This window comes from Orcinus orca, chromosome 10 (assembly GCF_937001465.1).
Source record: "Orcinus orca chromosome 10, mOrcOrc1.1, whole genome shotgun sequence".
Lineage (NCBI taxonomy): Eukaryota > Metazoa > Chordata > Mammalia > Artiodactyla > Delphinidae > Orcinus > Orcinus orca.
Window position 1 is genome coordinate 11315460 of NC_064568.1, and position 22782 is coordinate 11338241.

Below are 22782 nucleotides of genomic sequence, written 5' to 3' on the forward strand. Positions count from 1 at the left end.
TTGGACTGCCATAATAAAATACTATAGATTGGGAGACTCAAACAAGAGAAGTTTATTTTCTCACAGTTCTGGAGGCTGGAAGGCCAAGATCAGGAAGCCAGCATGGTTGGTTCCTGGCATGAGCTCTCTTCCCGGCTTTCAGATAGGTGCCTTCTTACTGTGTCCTCACAAGGCAGAGAGAGAAAGAGAAAGAGAGAGAGAGTTAGTTCTCTGGTGTCTCTTCATATAAGGGCACTAATCCCATCATGAGGGCCCCACCCTCATGACCTCATCTAAACACTAATTACCTTGTAAAATCCCACCTCCAAATATCATCACATTGGGGGTTACAGCTTCAACATATGAATTTGGGAAGGACACAATTTAGCCCATAGCAAGCGCCTTCCTATGTTTGGTCCTGGAAATAGAAATATGATCTCTATGTTCCTGGAGGGAGGAAACAGACTATAAATTAGTAAACAAAGAAAGTCAATTAATTTCTGAATATGATGACTGCCATGAAGGAAATGAACAAGGCTCCTAGAGAAATAATGGGGCAAGAGATGAGGAGGCCACTGGCCCTTCTGATGATGGAATGTTTAGGCTGAGACCTAAGGAATGAGAGGGAGCCAGCCATTGGAGACTAGCCAGGAGAAGGGCATTCAACAGAAGGGACTGCAAGGGCAAAGGCCCTGAGATGGGAAGGGGCTTGCCATGTTCTAGGACCAGTTACAAGACCATTGTGATTCGAGGGTCATAACTGAAGGATGAGTGACACGAGAAGAGGTTGAATTGGTAGCCAAGGGCCAGATTATCTGCAGTTTATTTAATAGTAATACCTAGGTGTTTTTTGGTACCTTGGCATTTGTTATGAGTTAAACTCAATTATCTACAATACTGTAGAATTTTGTTTGATAGTTCGGCTTCCTCAATTCACTTTGCCTAGAGGGATACCCTTTGAAACCAAACCGAACACCTATGGTAATTTAGGAAGATGTGCAGTGCCATCACCAGCATGGGACAAGTTAAGCCAAGTCAATTACCTGAGGCAGTTTTTGTTATTGTATTAATACCAGATTCTTAGAACATCTGATACCACACTGAAATCACCTGAGGATAAACAGCCATGCAAAATGGTGTGACCAATTAAAAACTGCCCTTCTTGGATGGGAAACCAACCCTTATGAGTTAAGGTGCAATGTGACTCGTCAGAACTGAGTCAGCAAAGCAGCGCACGTGGGATTAAAACCCATGCTGTTTGCCTCCTTCCATAAACAAGTCAACTCGAACTCAAAGGGCATATTTCCCTCCTCATTTGGCACAAGAGATTTTTTTGTCCTGGCACAAGAGCCCGAGGGGGTCCTTGTACACAGCCTTGATGTTACGCCAGCTACATTTTTGAGAGGTAGAAAAGACTTGCTTCGTGGGCTTTTGGTAATTTCATACTTTCACCCAATACCACCCATTGTTCAGGAGTAGAATCCAAGGTTCTTCTCACGCGGAAAGGTGCTTCCTTTCTCTCTGCTTCTATGTGTTGCTGTGAAAGGGTCCCTGAAAAATATGCAAAGATAAAATGCAAGAGCAGCATATAAAATGGACAACTTTTTGGGTTTCCCTGGTGGCGCAGTGTTTGAGAGTCCGCCTGCCGATGCAGGGGACACGGGTTCGTGCCCCGTCCTGGGAAGATCCCACATGCCGCCGAGTGGCTGGGCCCGTGAGCCATGGCCGCTGAGCCTGCGCGTCTGGAGCCTGTGCTCCACAACGGGAGAGGCCACAACAGTGAGAGGCCCGCGTACTGCAAAAAAAAAAAAAGGACAACTTTTGATCTCCACTGTTTGCAGTTTGGAGGGTAAGGTTTAGTGACTTTTAAGGGCTGGGCATGTTGCATGTTTCCTCAGTGATTCAACCACGTGATTACAGAAGGTATTGAACATGTTACTAGCATCATAAGTGCTAGATGAAATGTTTAGTCACGGAGGGAAAATATGTATTGTTACTTAAAAGAGTTTGATCTCATAAAATGCAAATACTGAAAAGAGAAGGAATATTAGAAAATTAATGAGGGGCAAGACAAAGTGATCATTTCATGTGACAACACAGGCATAGCCACGATTGACACCAATGAGTCAAATTAGGTCCTGAGAAGCACAGGGGTTCTTTCAGTTTTCTCGACCTGGAGTGTGAAAATCCTAATGGCACCCTCTCAGGAAACCCGAATTCCTGCCCAGGGAATATGTAGATATTTAGTAAACGCAGTAGCTGTTTTAATTATACAGATATGCACTTTCTGCTTCTTAGTTCTTCCATGAACTGGACTATAATGTAGAACTATCTCCTATCACTTGCTTGTATTAGAGTCTAATTAGATTGATAACCAAGCAAAACTTTGTTTGTTACCTGATATTTCAGCATGCCGTTTGAAAAGCTATATATATTACTACATTTATTTGGATTGGGTTTCCCCTGAAGTTTTTTTTACTTAAACCAAAAAAAAAAAAAAGAGGGTATAAGAGGTATAGTGACATTGAATTCACGAGTATCCTAAGTGCATCTGAGTGTATGCCACTGTGAAACTTTCAAGATGATTGTTTTCATGGGTTAAAAGAAACAGGAAGAAAGAAAATGGGAGAGGGAAGGAAAGTGAGTTTGTAGAATGTACACACTTTCTTGAACAAACAATTTGTTCTCAGGCTCTCTGCCCCAACCAGCTTTAGTCATTAGCTGTAAGATCAAACAGGGCTTTACCCTGGGAGGGACGTTGAGGAGAGTGTACAAATGGAAAACAGCAAAGATCTAAGCAGAACATGTGGCTCAGAAGAGAGACTCTAAAAAGAAGGCAGGGGCCTCTATCTGATTCATATGTTCATACATTCATTTATTCACTCATTCATTCATTCTGTTTATTGAGCCCCAAACATTGTCCTAGTCATTAAGGAATCATTTATTGACTTTCTCTTCGTCTGCTGTTTTCAAGAATGAAAGAAACAGAGCAATCAGTGATTTCCGGTGTGTGGAACAGACCAGTTCCATTTGGACTTCCTTTCCCTGGACCAGCTCAAAGGGGCAGCCTGGCTCTGCTCAGAACACCATCTGGGTTCTGGTGCCCTTGGCCAGCCCTCCACAGAAGGCTCTGCCTCTTGGGCAGGGCCAGGAAAAGACTCCACAGCCCCTAAGCTGAGCCAGAATCACTATAGAACACATGGAAGAAGGTCCAGAAATGTTTTTGTCTCTTTAAAACGATGACCCCTGACTAGATACTGCAAATGAGGAGTGGCCAGAGAACATTTCCCTAATCGCGTTTATGGCAGAGTTCTTTCAGTGGTCGTATCGGGCATTCTTTCTGTTGTGGGGCTCGGGTGAGGCAGTGAGGCACCTAGGGTGTGACACTGAGGGACGTGCTCACTCTTGGGCTGTGCAAGTGGTTTTGCACAGGTGGGGGCTTTCTTTTTTTTTTTTTATTGAAGTATAGTTGATTTACAATGTTGTGCTGATTTCTGCTGTACGGCAAAGTGACTCGGTTATGCACATATATACGTTCTTTTTTAAAAATAATTCTTTTCCATTATTGTTTTTCCCAGGATATTGGGTATAGTTCCCTGTGCTGTACAGTAGGACCTTGTTGTTTACCCATTCTAAATCTAATAGTTTGTATCTCCTAATCCCAAACTCCCAGTGCATCCCTCCACCTCCTCTCCTCCCCCTTGGCAACCACAGGTCTGTTCTCTATGTCTGTGAGTTTGTTTCTGTCCTATAGATAGGTTCATTTGTGCCATATTTTATTTTATTTTTTAAAATAAATTTATTTATTTATTTTTGGCTGAGTTGGGTCTTCGTTGCTGCACGCGAGCTTTCTCTCGTTGCGGTGAGCGGGGGCTGCTCTTCACTGCAGTGCGCGGGCTTCTCATTGCGGCGGCTTCTCTTGTTGCAGAGCACGGGCTCTAGGCATGCGGGCTTCAGTAGTTGTAGCACCGGGCTCAGTAGTTGTGGCTCACGGGCTTGGTTGCTCCGCAGCATGTGGGATCTTCCTGGACCAGGGCTCGAACCCATGTCCCCTGCATTGTTAGGCGGATTCTTAACCACTGCACCATCAAGGAAGTCCTTGTGCCATATTTTAGATTCCACATATAAGCGATATCATATGGTGTTTGTGTTCCTCTTTCTGACTTACTTCACTTAGTATGATAATCTCTAGTTGCAGCCATATTGCTGCAAGTGGCATTCTTTCTTTTTTTATGGCTTAGTATTCCACTGTATATATGTACCACATCTTCTTTATCCATTCATCTGCCAGTGGGCATTTAGGTTGTTTCCATGTCTTGGCTATTGTGAATAGTGCTGCTACGAACATAGGGGTGCATGTATCTTTTTGAATTATGGTTTTGTCCGGGTATATGCCCAGGAGTGGGATTGCTGAATCATAGGGTAAATCTATTTCTAGTTTTCTGAGGAACCTCCCTATTGTTTTCCACAGTGGCTGCACCAACTTACATTACAGGTAGGGGCTTTCTTGAATGTTGTGCCCTAGGTGTCTCACTCACTTCACACTACTTCCAGCCCTGCAATTAACTCTTTTTTTACTCCCCTCACCCCTTCCTCCAAAGAATCTACTGTCAAAGAAATTTGGAAAATATTGCTTATCATATATGGTATAGTCTTCATTTCCCCATCTGCATCTTTTGGTTTATACACAGTACACGGTACTCTATTATGGGCTCTGAGTATTCCTGCAGAAACGAAATCCTGTAATCCTACTGAGCCCTGCATTTCCCAGATGTATTTGACTGTGGAATTATTTTCTTTTTTAAGAAAAACGTATTAGCATCTCGTGGGACATTCAGGGAAGTTGGTTAAAAAGTACCTCAGAATGGTTGCATATGGAACATACTCATTATTTTGAAAACTTCTTTTGCTGAATAATAGCTGTGTTCTATTTTGGGTTTGGGTTCATTTGCAAGTTGCACGAAACCCTCCAGCCTCTGAATAAGGAAAGGGTTAGAATGTTCATTCATACCTTCCAACTCCCAGACGAACAGTTAGTTCATTGATTCAACCAACATTGATAAGACACCTACTATGTGCTAGGAATACAAAGGTGAGTGAAATGGTTTTCCTTACCCCTAGGGGGCAAAGGAGGAGCAGAGACTTACACAACTACAAGTCCAAGTACTATTGCTGTAAAAGTGAAACACAGATAAAGAAAGTAGCTCACAAAAATATCCTTTTATGATTTTACCTCCAGACCAAATGAACTGCTTCTAAGGAGAGAGCTATTTATGATACTTTTCAATTTTTCCTATAACATCTAGCAGGGAACTAGGCACATAAGGGGTGCTCGATAAATATTTGTCAAATAAGTAATAGTTGAGGAAACATCTTGCAACTTAATTGATATACATTAGATTATAATATCTATTAAGGATCACTTACTAACACACTTCAAGAACTCAAACAAAAGGTTGTACTAATGCTTCTAAGTTTCATTTCCCCATCTGTCGAATAAGGATAATAGTACTGATTTCAGGGGGTTCTTGAGAGGATTAAATGAGAATTACAAAAGGCAGCTATTATGTTCCCTGGCATGTAACAATTTGGCCAATAAACTACAGTTATTATGATTACAACACACTGTGATCTTCATCCAGAAGGTTACCATAAGCGGCACACTCTGATATGGCAAAAAGCTCACCTAGAGCTTTATGTGGTCCCATCAGCACTGTCCCCTTGCTGAGAACATATGGTTTTGAAAGGTTGTTGTGAACGCATGCAGGTCCAGAGCCCTAGGTAAGGCTGTACATGCACACACACTACAACACACCCACCGCACACTCACACTCCTCTGTCACCCCACATCTAGCTCCACCACAAGGCACCTGCAGCACCTCCCTAAATGGCCTGATTTCCCCAATTGCCAACGTGAACTTGTGAAATAGTCAGGCTGAGTCCTCCCTCTGAAGGCACTGTTTTGAGACACAAAGCAGGCGTGATAACCAGAAGAGAGACCCCGCGAGCACCCATGAGCAAGAGCCCGCCGCACGTCGCTTCCGGTTAAGTTCAGATTCCTCCGCTGACACTCTGCAGTGTTCGCTTTGGACGCCTCGCTGATTTCTGCTGCGTTCGTCCCCGCTAATCTAATGCCCCCTGAGAAAAAGCTCTGAGCCGCGTTCACCTGGATTTCCCTGGCTCCCCCTGCAGTGTTTTCCAGACTGGAATAGGCATTGGGTGACTTGTTAAATACACACAGAGTGTCTCCAAAATCTCTAGGCGTGGGCCCCACGGAGCCGTGTTGATAAGCCTTTTGGGGGAGTTCTTGGCAATCGGGGTGGTGTTTGGGCCCCGCCGTCGCACAGCGCTGCATTCCATGTCTGTTCACGGTTGGTCTTCTATGTTTATTGAAAGAATGAATGACCTATGAGAGGGTAGGGATTCGGCAAATAAGAAGGCGTTTTGCAGAGGAGTGTGTATGTGTGCTCACGTGTGCCCACATGCATATGTGCCACGTGATCTATAAAATAGAGCTCAGTCTGTGGCATGAGATGCTGCCTGTATAGTAATCCCCCCTTATCCTTAGGGGATACATCCCATGACTCCCAATGGATACCTGAAACCACAGATACATGGGTACCAAACCCTATATAAACTGTTTTTTTCCTATGCATATATACATGTGATAAAGTTTAATTTATAAATTAGGCACAGTAAGAGATTAACAACAATAACGAAAAATAGAACAATTATAACAATATACTGTAATAAACATGGTGTGAAGGTGGTTTCTTTCTCTCTCTCAAAATACCTTATTGTACAAATTTAAAGCCTTTTCCGTCTTAACTAAGCATTTATCATGCACTGTGGCTGTAACTTTTGCAGTTTGAGGTTTGAGACCCAAACTAGCATGAATTTCTTTTTCCTTCTTCACAGTTTCACCGATAGAAGAGTCATTCTTACCGTAGATCTTAGCAACCTCAGCAGATGATTTCTCTTCCTTTCCTCATTAAGTGGGGGACCTTTCACCTTTTCACTTAAAGGAAGAATTTTGTGGCGTCTCTTTGGCATTATCCGAATTGCCAGCATCATTACTTCTGCGCTTTGGGGCCATTATTAAGGAAGATAAGGGTCACTTGAACACAAGCACTGTGATACCTCAACAATAGATCTCATAACTGAGAGGCCTACTAAGTGGCTGACGGGCAAGATACGCTGGACAAAGGGATGGCTCGTGTCCTGGGAGAGATACCGCGAGACGGGGCGAGATGGCGTGAGATTTCATCACGCGACTCAGAAGGGCATGTGATTGAAAACTTATGAATTGTTGGGAAGTCCCTGGCGGTCCAGTGGTTAGGATTCGGTGCTTTCACTGCTGTGGCCTGGGTTCGATACCTGGTCAGAGAACTAAGATCCCGCAAGCCACACGGTGCAGCAAAAACAAAAACAAGGCAAGAAACAACCCCCGCCCCCAAACTTATGAATTGTTTACTTTGGGAATTTTCCACTTAATATTTTCAGACTGCGGTTGACCGAGGGTAACTGAAACAGTGGAAAACAAAACCGAGGGTAAGGTGAGACAACTCTAAATCAGGACCAGGTGACCCAGCAGTCACAAGGTCCACGAGGGAACAGTAATCATGGAGCTGCAGTGAGTTGAACGATGATGCCAAAGCAAAGCCAGCACCTCACTCTGCAGCACAGCACAGCAACTGAGCGTGGTGGTCTCGACTCTTTTTGTTGCTGGAACAGACAGCTCCAGATTTTCATTATCCTGTCCAAAGGAACCCAGAGGAAGGTGAGCACCCATTAACAAAATATCAGGGTAGGAGCCTGATGGACCCAGCTTAGGTCACATACCCTTCCCTGGGCTAATCTCTGTGGCCACGAGGCTGGGGTCTGTTTTGGCCAGTCTTGGATTACTAATTGATCCTTTGGCTAGGGAACAGGGTCCCATGATTGGCATCTCCAACAGAAGCACGTGGAGTGCGAATCCCAGTTCCTCGAAGGAATAGTGGCTACTGCCAGAAGAACTGGAAGAGATGGCTGTGGAGATGAAACACAGGTTCACTCCCAGCAGTGACCTTGACCTATTCTAATGAACTGAGGCATCCAGCCAGCCCCAAAGGGATGCATCCTATCCCCCCCCAACCAAGCTCCTTGAACCTCCCCATTGAAGGACTGTTCACCTTGAAGTGACCTTGAAGGTAGTGTTTATTTCCTGGGGGTCTAGGGTCATAGCTCAAAGCAAGCATGGTCAATCTAAACATCTTTTGGAAGTCTCCTGTTTGAAACGAAAAATATTTTGTGACTTGTATTGAATCCATTTAGTTTAAAAATAATGTTTTTTCCCAAATGTTTATTTTGAATCTACAGAACAGTTAAAAAGAAAATAGTACAATCAACACCCATTTTCATCAGATTTGTTGTTAACATTTCGCCACATCCACTTTATTTCTCTCTCTTCACACATACCTATGGAAAGATACACACAAAAGAACCTAAAGATATTTCCCTTTTTTTCCCCTCTAAACCAGTTAAGAGTTAGTTGCAGGTACAATGAGACTTCATCCCTAAGTACTTAAGGTTATACCTCCAAAGAACAGAAACATTCTCTTATGTAACCACAATTTAATTATTATACTCAAGAAATTTGACATTGATGCAATAATATTATCTAACATACAGCTCATATTCAAATTTCCCCAAGTATCTCAATAATGTCCTTTAAAGTGTTTGTTGTTTTTTTCTTCCCCTGCTCTGGGATCCAGTCAAGGATGACACATTGCATTTGGTTTTCCTATTTCTTTAGTCTCCTCTTTTTGTCTTTCATGCCATTGATATTTTTGGAGCCCAAGCTCCAGTTGCCAAACGTCCCTTAAATTGGAACTCTCTGATTCTTTCCTTATGATGAGATTCAACATTTTTGGATGGAATACTATGTACTTCTCAGTGCATCCCCTCAGGGACACATGATATCGGTGTGTGCAGTTATTGGCAGTGTTCACTTTGATCAGTTGGTTAATGTGGTGCCTGCCGGGTCCACCATTATAACAGTACATTTCCCCTGCATAATTAATAAGGAATTCATATGAGATCACGTAAATGTCCTGTTTTCCAGCAGCCTTCTACACTACGGTGATTTTTGTCTGAATCAGTTATTCCTCTGGTGATTATAAAATGGTGATTTTTCTATTTCTATCATTTCTTCTTACAGTTTTGAGTTGGTATTATTCTATCTTTTAAAAAACCTTTCCCTCTATGCAACATTTAGTTTTTATTTTTAGTAACAATAGGGACTTGTGGATTTTTAAAAATTTAATGTGTTATAATCTCTTCTTGTTTTTATGCATTTTGATGCTCACATTGTCTGAAGTTTGGCCAGAGAAAGTTCCTTCACACCACCTCCTCTGTCCTTTTGAGATAGCTACGTCAGTTTTTGAGAGTGCTCTTAATGTCTGGCAGAAGATATTCCAGACTGACCTTGTACTTTCTCTGCCTCAGCCCTGGAATCAGCCATTTCTCCAAAGGGCACTGATTGTTTTTCATGAAGGATGGTATTTAGAAACCAAGGCATAGGTGGTGGGTGTACTCATTACTATTGGTATGACACTGCTTCCATGCTGTCAGAGCCAGGGAATACATCTATGTATATACATGCACATACACACATATACCCACACATATTCTACATCTGTCTATACATATTCAAAGCTGTGAGTTCACACTGATAGCTCCAATTCCAATCAAACAGCCCAGGATTCATTCTATCCTTCTCCCTTTCCATATTTGCAACTCCATTCCTCAGCAATGAGAAACCATATGGAGGATAAAATTTAATTTTGCAAACATTGTGTTATATGCATAGAATGGAATTGTACTCAGTAATAAGCAGAAATGAACTAATGCTCAACATGGATTAATGGATGAATCAAAAAAATTATGTTACAGCAGAAACTAACACAACATGGTAAAGCAATTATATTCCAATAAAGATGTTAAAAAAATTACGTTTAGCAAAATAATCAGACACATATACAAAATAGATACACATAATGTATATTCCATTTACACAAAGTCCAAGAACAAGCAAAACTAATCTATGGTGATAGAAATCAGAAAGTGGTTGCCTCTGGAGCGGGTGGGAGGGCTGGCTGGAAAGGAACACAAGGGGATTTTCTGGGGTGATAGAAACATTCTAGATCTTGTTCTGAGTGGTGTGTACGCAGATGTATTCAATTGTCAAAGTTCATTGAACTGAACACTTTATATCTGTACATTTTACTGTATGTAAATTCCTTCATTAAAAAAGGAAGATATAAAAATATGCAAAATGCTCTTGAACAAATGAAAAGATTAAATTTCATTCATAATAAGAGGATGCAAATTAAAACTGCACTGAGATACCACTTTCATTTATCTAAGTGGCAAACATTCAAAACCTTGACAAGACACACTGTTGGTGAGCCCATGAGAAAATAAGCAATAATATCTAAAAGTATCTAAATATCTAAAAATAACTATATTTCCTCTCTGCCCCATCAATCTCACTTCTGGGTATTTATCCTGAATATATAGTCTAGTGCTAAATTTCCGTGTATACTTGGGTCTGTTTCTGGACTTCCTATTTTTTCTGCTAGTCTGTCTATATTATGCTCCAATATCACACAGCTTTAATTATAGAGGTTTTATAGTATGTTTCAATGCTATTAGAGCTAGTCTTCCCGCCTTGCCTTTATTTTTCAATTTTTCTACCTATTCTTTTGCACTTTATTTTTAAAAATATATATGAAGAGATACGGGAACATATGTATATGTATAACTGATTCACTTTGTTATAAAGCAGAAACTAACACACCATTGTAAAGCAATTATACCCCAATAAAAAAATATACATATAGATGAAGTTTAGAATCAACTTGTTCAGTGTCAGAAACAAAAACTTATTAGTATTTTTTTTGGAATTGCATTACATTTACAATTTAGGGGTAGGTGACACATTTATGATGGGTGATACTTCCCAAAAGCAAGGAATGTCTTTCCATGAAGTATACTTTTACATGTTTCAGGAATGCTCATATGGGATTTCTTCTTATAACTTTTACACATTTCTTGTTAATATCTAAATATTTTATCTTTGTTGTTGTTGCTATTGTAAATGGGGTTTTGTTTTTGTTACCCCTTTTAGCTGGTCATTGTTTGTGTATATGTACCTATTGTTTTCTGTAGGTTAATTTTATATCCTGCTATATTATTGAACTGCTTTTTTTGTTTAAGTTAGTTTTATCTTTGGACCACTTGGCTTTTGTAAGTATAATATCATGTCATCTGCAAATGTAGTTTTACTTCTCAGTTTCCAATTTTTATAATTCAAATTGCTTCCTCCTGTCTAATTGCATTGGCTGATACCTCACATATGGTGTTAAACATGTAGTAGTAGAGATAGTTGGCATCCTTGCCATATACCTGACTTTAGTGGGAATGTCTCTAGTGTTTCCCAATTAAATAGAAAGCTGGCTTTTGGACTTAGGTATTTTTTTATTGTGTTAAGGAAATATCCATCTTCCTATTTTATTTAGTATTGGAATGAGTGTTGAATTGTATCAAAAGCCTTTTCAGCATTTATTGAAAACAATCATACAAATATCCTTCTTATATTAATATGGTCAATTACATTAAAGGATTTCTTAATATCGAACCATTCTTGCACTCCTCATATAAATTCCACTCAATCATGTTATTGGATCCTGTTTGCTAATGTTTTATTTAGGTGTTTTTTTTTTTCATATCAATATTAGTGAGACTGATCTTTAAGTTTGTGTATATGCTATACTTATTAGGCTTAAGTAGGAATGTTAATCTTGCTTTATACAAAAGTTAAACATTTCTGTTTTCTATGCTATGAAATAATTCACATAGCATTGCGATTACTCCAATTTTCAAGATTAGGTAGAATTCCTCTCTGAAACTATCTGAGTGTGATGATTTTTTTATGGGGTAGTTCTTTAAAATGTCCTTAAAAATTTTAATGGAAATATGTCTGCTTAAGAATGTTCTTTCTACTGGGGTCAATTTTTTAAAATTGTATTCCTAGAAAGTTATTCATTTTATCTAAGTTTTCAAATTTGTTTGTGTAACAATTGATTGTGCAATGTAGTCTTCCATGATTTTTAAAATTTCCTTCATGTTAAGACATTTCTCACTTTTCTTTTTTCTATATTTATGCTTTTTTTCTTTACGTTAGCCAGTGTGCCCCTCACCTCCAAAGAACCATTTTCATCTATTAATTAGTTCTCTTATTTTTCTGGGATTTTAATTTCTGCTTTAATATGTATTACTGCTTTCCTTAAGTTATTTGGTTGACTTTTTCTAGCTTTTTGAGCTGGGGTGTCATTCACTTGTTTTATCTTTATGGATATAAGTATTTGAGGTTATGAATTTCTCTTTGATCACTGCTCTAATGTCTGCCAAAAATTCTCATATATAGTGCTTTATTTTTTTAAGAAATACTCCTGTTGTGGTTTTTATTTCCACTTTCACCTGACTGTTTTTTAACCGAGATTGTTTTAATTTTCACCTGTAAAGGCCTTTAAAATATTTTGTCATTTCACTGTATTGTGATAAGAATTATAAAGTCCTCATCAGTTAAAATTTTTTCTCCCAAAATATTAAACTAAAATTGACACGGGGAAGATGAGATATGTTCACCTGGTAGTGTCTTGTTGCCCTGGCATACAACCACACATCCCTGACAGCATGTTTAGTAATTTTTGGTCATAGTTTTAAAGGGTAGAATCAGTTCTTCTCGTAGGTATTCAAGTATTATTTTCTTATCAATATAATGACAGTATTTGATTAAAGTAGTCTGGATACATCAAACCATATTGGTTCACTAGAATATCAACCTAAAATTATGTATATGCACTCAGTTCTCCTGTGGTTCAAAAATTTTATGATAATTAAATTCCTCCCTTTTTTTTTCAGTCCCCTGGAAATTATCTGATTTCATGCAGTCTTTGTTTTACTGTATGCTCAAGGTTACCTAATAGGTTATCTGCCTGCGTTAAGAACAAGGTGATGGCTGTAATCACCACAACGCAGTAAAGATCTAACAGTTAATAAGTGTTCAAGAAATAATTTTTAAATTGATGAGAGAGTAAATGAATATTTATTCATATAGATTATAACATAACTTATGATTACATATAGAACATATAGATTATATGTTCTATATGCATGTTACATGATATGTTACATATGAATATAATATATAGAACATATAGATTATAATTCACTTACTTTTGCAAAATAACATCACTCTGATAGATCTTCAAGTAGTTAAGTATGGATGTTTTCATCTTACTACTAATACCCCTTTTGTGTCATGCTCATCATCTAAGTTTAATGGGTTGTGCTTTATAGCTTAAGTACAGTGTGTTGGAAATTGCATTTTCAAGGGTGGGTGTCAGGAGACCTAGAGTTTCTCAGGCTAATGGAAAGGAAATAATTCCTCAGGCTGTCTTAAAATAATAAATCATACAGTCTTTCAGTTGATGGTACAAAAAAAAATAACTCTTGAAAGGATTGATGATGGAAAGGATGGCTTTACAAGTCACCAAGTCTTTTCCTTAGGTGAGAGTCTCTAGATGGAATGTATGATGGAGCACAGCTTTAATAAGCAAAACTCTGAGAGTTGTGTGGTTGTCTGTTACATTTGGTAGCCTCCAGTGAACCATGCCTCCTGGTGTGAAAGTTCCAGGGCTAAACCTTAGAAGCCTTGTCAACGTCCACTTTTCATTCTTGGAACCAGCCACCGTGCTGTAATAGCCCAAACCACATGCAGAAGCCACACTGAGGAGTAACAAGGCACTGCAGCAGTGAGCCACCTTGGATGTGTCACCCTAGCTCAGCCCCTAAATCAAGGGTGAGAAAACTATGGCTTTCAGCCAAAAGTGGCTTGCCATCTGGTTCTGTAAATAAAGTTTCAGTGGAACACAGCCATGCCCATTTGTTTATGTATTATCTATGACTGCTTTCTCACTACAATGGCAGAGTAGAATAGCCATGACAGAGACCTTATGACCCGGAAAGCCTAAAATATTTACTATTTGGCCCTTTATAGCAAAGTTTGCTGACTGCTGCCTTAGATGACTGCAACCTCATCTGCCATCATGTGAAGCAGAAGAACTGCCCGGCTGAATCCAACCAACTCACATCGTGAGTGATACTCTAATTGTTGCCGTCTTAAATCATTAAGTTTTGGGATGGTTTGTTATACATCAACAACTGAAACAAACTGTAAAATCTAATATCTGTACTTTATAAGCTTGATGATTTCATGGTTTAAATTTTTCTTTTCTTTTCTCTTAACTTTCAGTAAGCTCTGTTGAAATTTTTCCTATGTGTCTTAGCTACATGTCACTGAAATTTCTCTCTCCAAGGTGAACACGTTCTTTGTTACTAAATCCACTAGATGTCTTTCAGTCTTCATCTCATTTGACTCTTGGTCAGCATTTGACATGCTTGACCACCTCTTTGTTCTTGAAACATCTTCTCCCTTTTATTCATTTAAATCATAATCTCCTAATTTTCTTTTGTCTTTCAGGACGTTTCTTGTCAATTTCTTTTGCGGGGAGTGGGAGGGGAGAGGTGCGTGCTGATCTTCTGCCTAACATTTAATGTTCAAGTCCTCAGGATTCTCTCTTAGATTTCATTTGACAGTCAACTAATATATATTGAGCCTACTGTATGCCAGGCATTATTCTAGGTACTTGGGACACATTAGCAAACAAAACAAACAAAACTCCCTGCACTTGGAGAAATTTGTAAGTGTACACATAATAAAATAAATCATTACAAAACTAGACGTTAATAAGTGTTTTAGAAAAAATAAACAGAACAGGGGGGTAGGGAGTATAGGGTAGTGGGAATTTAAAGAAAGAATAGATCAGAATAGGCATTTCTGAGATTATGATATTGGAGCAAAGCCTTAAAAAAGGGAAAGGAACTGACCTGTGGGTATCTAGAAAAGCATCCCTCTAATAATTAATGACGTTGAGCATCTTTTCATGTGCCTCTTGGCCATCTGTATGTCTTCTTTGGAGAAATGTCTATTTAGCTCTTCTGCCCATTTTTGTATTGGGTTGTTCCATGTTTTTGATATTGAGCTGCATGGGCTGTTTGTATATTTTGGAGGTTAATCCTATGTCCGTTGATTTGTTTGCAAATATTTTCTCCCATCCTGAGGGTTGTCTTTTCGTCGTTTATGGTTTCCTTTGCTGTGCAAAAGCTTTTAAGTTTCATTAGGTCCAATTTGTTTATTTTTGTTTTTATTTCCATTACTCTAGAATGTGGGTCAAAAAAGATCTTGCTGTGATTTAGGTGAAAGAGTATTCTTCCTATGTTTTCCTATAAGAGTTTTATAGAGTCCGGTCTCACATTTAGGTCTTTAATACATTTTGAGTTTTTTTTTTTTTTTTTTTTTTGGCTGCGTTGGGTCTTCGTTGCTGCGCACGGGCTTTCTCTAGTTGCAGCAAGTGGGAGCTACTGTTGGTTGCAGTGCATGGGCTTCTCATTGCGGTGGCTTCTCTTGTTGTACAGCACAGGCTCTAGTTGTGTGGGCTTCAGTAGTTGTGGCACGTGGGCTCAGTAGTTGTAGCTCATGTGCTCTAGAGTGCAGGCTCAGTAGTTGTGGCATACGGGCTTAGTTGCTCCACGGCATGTGGGATCTTCCTGGACCAGGGCTCGAACCCATGTCCCCTGCATTGACAGGCGGATTCTTAACCACTGTGCCACCAGGGAAGCCCCTTGAGTTTATTTTTGGGTATGGTGTTAGGGAGTGTTCTAATTTCATTCTTTTACATGTAGCTTTCCAGTTTTCCCAGCACCACTTATTGAAGAGACTGTCTTTTCTCCATTGTATATTCTTGCCTCCTTTGTCATAGATTAGTTGACCATAGGTGCGTGGGTTTATCTCTGGACTTTCTACCTGTTCCATTGATGTATATTTCTTTTTTTGTGCCAGTACCATACTGTCTTGATTACTGTAGTTTTGTAGTATAGTTTGAAGTCAGGGAGCCTGATCAAAACTACATGAGGTATCACCTCACACTGGTCAGAATGGCCATCACCAAAAAATCTTCAAACATTAAATGCTGGAGAGGGTGTGGAGAAAAGGGAACCCTCTTGCATGGTTGGTGGGAACGTAAATTGATACAGCCACTATGGAGAGCAGTATGGAGGTTCCTTAAAAAACTAAAAATAGAATTACCATATGACCCAGCAGTCCCACTACTGGACATATACCCAGAGAAAGCCATAACTCAAAAAGACACATGCACCCCATTGTTCATTGTGGCACTATTTACAGTAGCTAGGTCATGGAAGCAACCTAAATGCCCATAGACAGAGGAATGGATAAAGAAGATGTGGTACATATATACAATGGAATATTACTCAGCCATAAAAAGGAACGAAATGGGATCATTTGTAGAGACCTGGATGGACCTAGAGACTGTCATACAGAGTGAAGTAAGCCAGAAAGAGAAAAACAAATATCATATATTAATGCATATATGTGGAATCTAGAAATATGGTACAGATGAACCTGTTTGCAAGGCAGAAATAGAGACATAGACATAGAGAACAAACGTTTGGACACCAAAGGGGGAAAAGGGGGTGGGATGAATTGGGAGATTGGGATTGACATATATACAGTAATATGTATAAAATAGATAACTAATGAGAACCTGCTGTATAGCACAGGGAACTGCACTTTGCTGTACAGTAGAAACTAACACAGCATTGTAAAACAACTATACCCCAATTAAAAAAAAAAAAGAGGACAGGTGAAAAGCATCCCGGGCAGAGAGCACAGAGTGCAAAAACCTTAAGGCAAGGAGCAAGCCTGGGGTGTCTGAGGACAGGAAGAATGACCCTGGTGGTGGGATGCAGTGAGCCCTAGGATGTGAGGTCAGAGAAACAATGGGCTCCAGATCCTGTAGTCCTTGTAAGCCATTGTCAAGACTTGGTCTTTTCTCAGGGAGATGGGGGTGGACTTTGGGGAGTTTTGAGGAAAAGAATCAAGTCATCAAAAGGACCACTCTTGCTGCTGGATTGAGAAAGAATGGAGGTGGCCGGAATGGCAGCAGGCTCTGGGAGAGAGGCAGACAAAAGGGTACCAGCAGAAGCCAAGAGGAGTGATTCTCTCCTCTAACTGGACACACTTTTCTTGGACAATCTGAGGTACTCATGCTGTCCTGGTTCCAGTGATCATTCATGGGCTGATGCTCCCAAGTCTGTTTTTTTCCAGCCCAAATCTCTCTCCTGAGACTCCGACTCACAAATCCAAAAACCTACTGGTCATCTCCCCTTTCCGTGTTTTGTGGGTGCCGCAGGCTCTGCTTTTTCATCTAAAACCTTTGTCTCCTCCGGTGCTCCCTGGATTTCACTACTGAAGCCATGCAGCCATGCCTTCTTATTACGGCTTTGTCTTTAAGAGGCCACTGCTAACATATGTTAGTGGACAATCTGTGGTGGCACATAAATGCTTTGGGTTCCCTTACCACATCGTTATGGTTTACCTTATCGGGTTTTCTGCCTATAGCGCTGGCTTGAAGGATTGGACGTAGAATAAGTAGGTTTTAACTGGGACAAGATGATGGAATGCTGCCTTAGATGACACTTGAAGGCAGGGTGCCATGGTGGTAGGGCACTGGATACCCAGAGGATAGAGGATCGGAATTAGAGTGGATTCCTTACATTTTGCAGTTTTGACCAATAGGCGCCTTGCCATTGGGTAAGTAATTCTGAATTTGTCACTTTTGTTACAATAGTAAACTTACCATGTAGCCAGAATACAAGAGTGAAGGCTCCATAGATATTATAGAATTTTAATATGTGAATTCAGTTTTCTTCCATCTCTCTTGGGAATTTTTTTGTCCACTCCCCATTATAATTTTAGAATTTAGTATTCATTCTTTTGACTTTAAGCAAAGGAGTTATGGAAAATGTTTTATTAGAAGGGTGTGTGATTCCTTTTTCTATGATCTTTTTTAAAAATATATAATTTGTGTGTAAAGGAGCTTCAGAAATATCTTAATCTTTTTTGTCTAACTCTTATAAGTGGTTTTTAAAAAGCAATAATTTATACAAGGCAAATAAATCTTCCCAGATTATTTTTTTCCATATCACACTTGTATGTGGGAAAGAGTCTTGTAAAAATCATTAGTGTGAAACTAGGCCAGTGAGAGCTATTATTTTTTATTAAAAAATCAACTTCAAAATGAATGTTTAAATGCAAGCTTAACGTAGTTAAAAATGCAATTAAGTCTCATTCCTTGACACTTGAGAGCTCTTTTTATTTATTTATCATAGTCAACAAATATTTTTCAAAGGCTTGCTCTGTACCAGGCAGTATGTTTGTGCTAGGGGTAGCCGGTAAGCAAAACAGAGAAGGAAGTCGCCACCATGGAACTTACTTCCATTGGGGGAGGTAGACAAAAAAATAGTACAAGAGAATTACTGCCTGTGGTAAATGCTAGGAAGGAAATAAAGCATGGAGGAAGAGAGACAGACAGACCTACCTAAGAGGCTACCTAAGGAGGGTCTCTCTGAGAAGGTGAATTTGAGTTGAGGCTTGAAGGATGAGGCCGCGTCCACCAGGAGAACTGGGAAGCGCCTTGGAGGGAGGGACCAGCAGAAGCAAAGGCCTAGAGGCAGGAAAGACTCAAGGTTCCAGAAGGAGAAAGGAGGCCAAAGTGACCAAGAATGGCAGAGGTGGAAAGACGGGCGGGAGCCAGATTCTGCAAGATGTTACAGGCCTTGGTGAGGAATTTGAATTTTATTCTCAGTGTAGTAGGAAGACAATGAAGGATTTATGCAAAGGAATGATGTGACCAGATGCTGTTCTTTGCTTTTTAAAAAATTGTGGCAAAATATACGTAACATAAAATTTACCATCGTAACCATTTTTTAAGTGTGCAATTCAGTAGCATTAAGTATCTTCGTGATGTTTTGCAACCATCACCACTATCCGTTTCCAGAATTCTTCGTCATCCCAAACAGAAACTCTGGGTCCAGTAAACAGTTACTACAGGCTGCCTTATATGGGAATCATTTTCTGTTCCTTTAAATTTTGCATGCCCATGATGACTTTTCTTAGAAACTCTCCCTAGGGAGAAGCCTTTCCGCCCAGGGAAAGCTATCATGGTGACTCCAGCAGTTCTGTCCCTAACCCTTATTATCCTCACAGCTGTAATCCGACTGAGGCTCACTGAAGGGCAGGCTAGTGCTTCTGGTTGAGTAGAAAGTCGCAGCTGGGTTTTAGACCAGTTCCGAGCAAATGATCTTCCTCGTCTCAAAAACCGGCCACACCACTTTGGAAGATAGTTTGGCAATTTTTTAAAAAGTTAAACATGAAACTACCATGTGCCCAGCAGTTCTACTCCTACGTGTCTACTCAGGAGAAATGGAAACATGTATCCACAGAAAGAATCCCACCTGAGTGTTCAGAGAAGCTTTGTTCATAATAGTCCCCAACTAGAAACAACCCGCTGTCCATCAACTGACGAATGTATAAACACAATGTGGCCGGTGCATGCGACAGAATACTTTTCAGCCCCAAAAAGGAACAAACTACGGACACGGGCTATGTCAGAACCTCAAAAACGTGATGCTAAGTGAAAGAAGCCACACACAGGCGAGCACATATTGTATGAACATGAAATCACCAGAAAATGCAAATTTCTAGACAGAAACTAGATTAGTGGTTGTCTGAGGCTAGGACTGGGAACAGAGATCACCCGTAAGTGGGCATGAGGGGGCTTCTTAGGGGAGATGAAACTATACTTAAACTGACTGATGACGATAGTTGCACCATTTGGTAAAGTTACTAAAAATCATTGAATTATACACTGAATACGAGTGAATTTTATGCTGTGTAAAACATACGCGATCAGGGGCTTCCCTGGTGGCGCAGTGGTTGAGAGTCCGCCTGCCGATGCAGGGGGACACGGGTTCGTGCCTTGGTCCAGGAGGATCCCACATGCCGAAGAGCGGCTGGGTCCGTGAGCCATGACCGTTGAGCCTGTGCGTCCGGAGCCTGTGCTCCGCAATGGGAGAGGCCGCAACAGTGAGGGGCCCGCGTACCGCAAAAAAAAAGACAAATAACCCGTGGTCGGGGTCAGCTCTCCCTATCAGAAAGTCAGCCCGCTGTTCTGGCAGCGACCCTTCCCTTAAAAAAACCAAAAAAAACAACAACAAAAAACCATACGTGATCAGTAGCTTGGATAGAGTCTGATACTCAATGCTCACTGGAAGACAGAAGGTTCACCTGGACCAATATGGAAACCTTTTAACTGAGCAGAATGGGAAGGAAAATCTGTCCTAGTATTGCTGATATGCCTTGCTTTATCTGTGACAATTCTATTTTGAATGGCTCTCAGTCTCTCTATTTTAAAGGGAATTAAAGTCTCTAAAGCCTTTTTAAAAAGCCATAATTACCTAAGGTTTTCCCTATAACTGTGCAATTCTTATTTCCTTCAGCTTTTCCTACTAGGACTTCAGATCTGAAATAATTTCTGTTCCCTGAACTGTTATGTCTGTTCCCAAGTAAACTGGTTGTATCAAAGATTACTACTGAATATTTCATTTTTGGTGGCTTTGAGGAATTTGAGGAATTTGTTTTTTAAATTCTCAGAGAAGCTTTTGGTCCTCAAATGGCTGAAAGTTTCTGATCGAGATAACTTCACAAGATAACTTGGCCAGTGTTTGTTCAAATCCTGTGCTTGGCTGTTTTTGGAAAAATATCTTCAAATTAATTTTTGTTTACAGGGTATGGTTAGGAAAAGAATAACTATGTTATAAACATCCTTTTGAAAAGTAGCAATTTAGGAAGAACCTAAGAATCAGGACCTGTGGCGTGACCCTGGGTAAGTCTCATTACCTCTGTTTTCCCTCTTTTCTCATCTTGTACCCTGGGGGCGGTATGTACCTTAAAGACAGCGACATAGAGAAGCACCTAGAACAGTGACCGCCAGCTAGGAAGCACTCCATAGGTGTTTTCTTTATTCCCGTGGAAAATGACCATCGGTAGTACTTTGTATGGTATTTCTTTGGATGTTTTTATTTTTGCGCGATCATTTCTTTTCAAGAAGCAGAATGAAAACCATTGTATATCTTGGGTTTTGAAAGAACAAAGCCATCATCACCATCTACATTATCATCAGCAGCAACAAACACTTATAAATGAAGGGTGGTGTTGTGGTTAAAAGAGTGGGAGCTGGGTCAGCCTACCTGGGTGTGAATGCCGGCTCTGCCGTTACCAGCTCAAGTGACCTTGGACAACTCTCTTAGCTTCCCTCGGCCTTGTTTTCATTAATAAATTGGGACTCATAATGGTACCTTTGTCATAGGACAGAGATTAAATGATAGAATATGTGAAAAGCACAACACTGTAAAGATGGGGCTAAATGATGACTCTTAGTAATTGTAGATGCTTCGACTCTGTATGAGAGACCATCCCCATTCTTGACCAGCCAGCAATCTCTGTTTGCGCTTGAATGCTAAATTTTATGTGACTTTAATCAGTTTAGAGTTGCTGAGAGCTCAAATTTCCTTACTGGGAAATAGAAATTGCTATTGTAGATTTAATGAAAGGCAGAGACGTGTATTGTCTGGCTCTTCCGTCCTTTGGATTTAAGGAGGTGTGTACAGTAGGTGAGTCCAAGGAAAAGATCTGCATTGGGCAGTGTTCATGTCTTTGAACCTCCTCTTAGCAATATTCTCTCACTTCCCCTCATCAAATTTGAAGCCTCTTCTCTGAACGTCTAGGGTCTTCATATTGCCTCCTGTGGTAGATTGAAAAACGTGGCAAAGATATTTGACAGCTGCTCTCGTGAAAAGGGAGAGACTGTTTGTCCACACCTTGAATCTGGGCTGGTTTAGGCACTTGCACTGACCAGCAGAATGTACCAGAAGTGACTGTATGCAAGTTTAGGAGCCTTAAGAGGCCTTTCCTCTTCTGCCTTTGCCTCTTGGAACCCTGCCCTGCAACCACCATGCTATGAAGAATCCCAGAGTGAGAGATCATGAGAGGAGAGAGGCCCAGGACATTGCCCTGCTGAGCCCACTGGAGTCCAGTGCCAGCTGACCCCCCTGCTGACTGCAGCCATGGGAGTGAGCTTAGGTGAGACCTGTATGAGCCACAGAGTTGTGAGAAATACTAAACCGTTCTTTTAAGCCACCAATTTTAGGGTGGTTTGTTACACAAAGAGTGTATAACTAATACTCCTGCAAACTTCCCAAGACGTCACCTCTACCCCACCCACACGCCCCACGCACACTCACGAGCGTCTCTCTGACTTGCTGGGCTAAATCAGTGATGCTTTGCTGTGACCCCATCCCTGTCTTAACCCCACAGTAAAACTTTCCTCTAATGTGTCCTGGCCTTTAGGAGCCTTGCAGTCAGTTAATGGGTTTGAAAGCAAACTCATACTGTAATTCATACTGAGACCCTAGGAACTGATGTTTGCTTAATGTTTTACCTTGCTTTTTTTTAAAAAAAAAAATAGGTTATTTATTTATTTACTTTAAAAAATTTATTTATTTACTTATTTATTTTTGGCTGCATTGGGTCTTCGCTGCTGCGCAAGGGTTTTCTCTAGTTGCTGCGAGCGGGGGCTTCTCTTTGTTGCGGTGCACGGGCTCTAGGCGCGTGGGCTTCAGTAGTTGTGGCTCATGGGCTCAGTAGTTGTGGTGCGCGGGCTTAGTTGCTCTGCGGTATGTGGGATCCTTCCGGACCAGGGCTCAAACCCGTGTCCC

General features: G+C 40.5%; 1 long non-coding RNA gene across 3 annotated transcripts in view; it reads left to right on the forward strand.

The window, feature by feature from the left end:
* Positions 1 to 22782, forward strand: part of LOC117203193 (uncharacterized) — a 135133-nt gene that overhangs the window by 16143 nt on the left and 96208 nt on the right. For all 3 annotated transcript variants that reach the window (XR_007469867.1, XR_007469868.1, XR_007469866.1), the window contains exon 2: positions 14084 to 14178. This is a non-coding gene — a long non-coding RNA (uncharacterized LOC117203193). The remainder of the gene's footprint in view (positions 1 to 14083; positions 14179 to 22782) is intronic.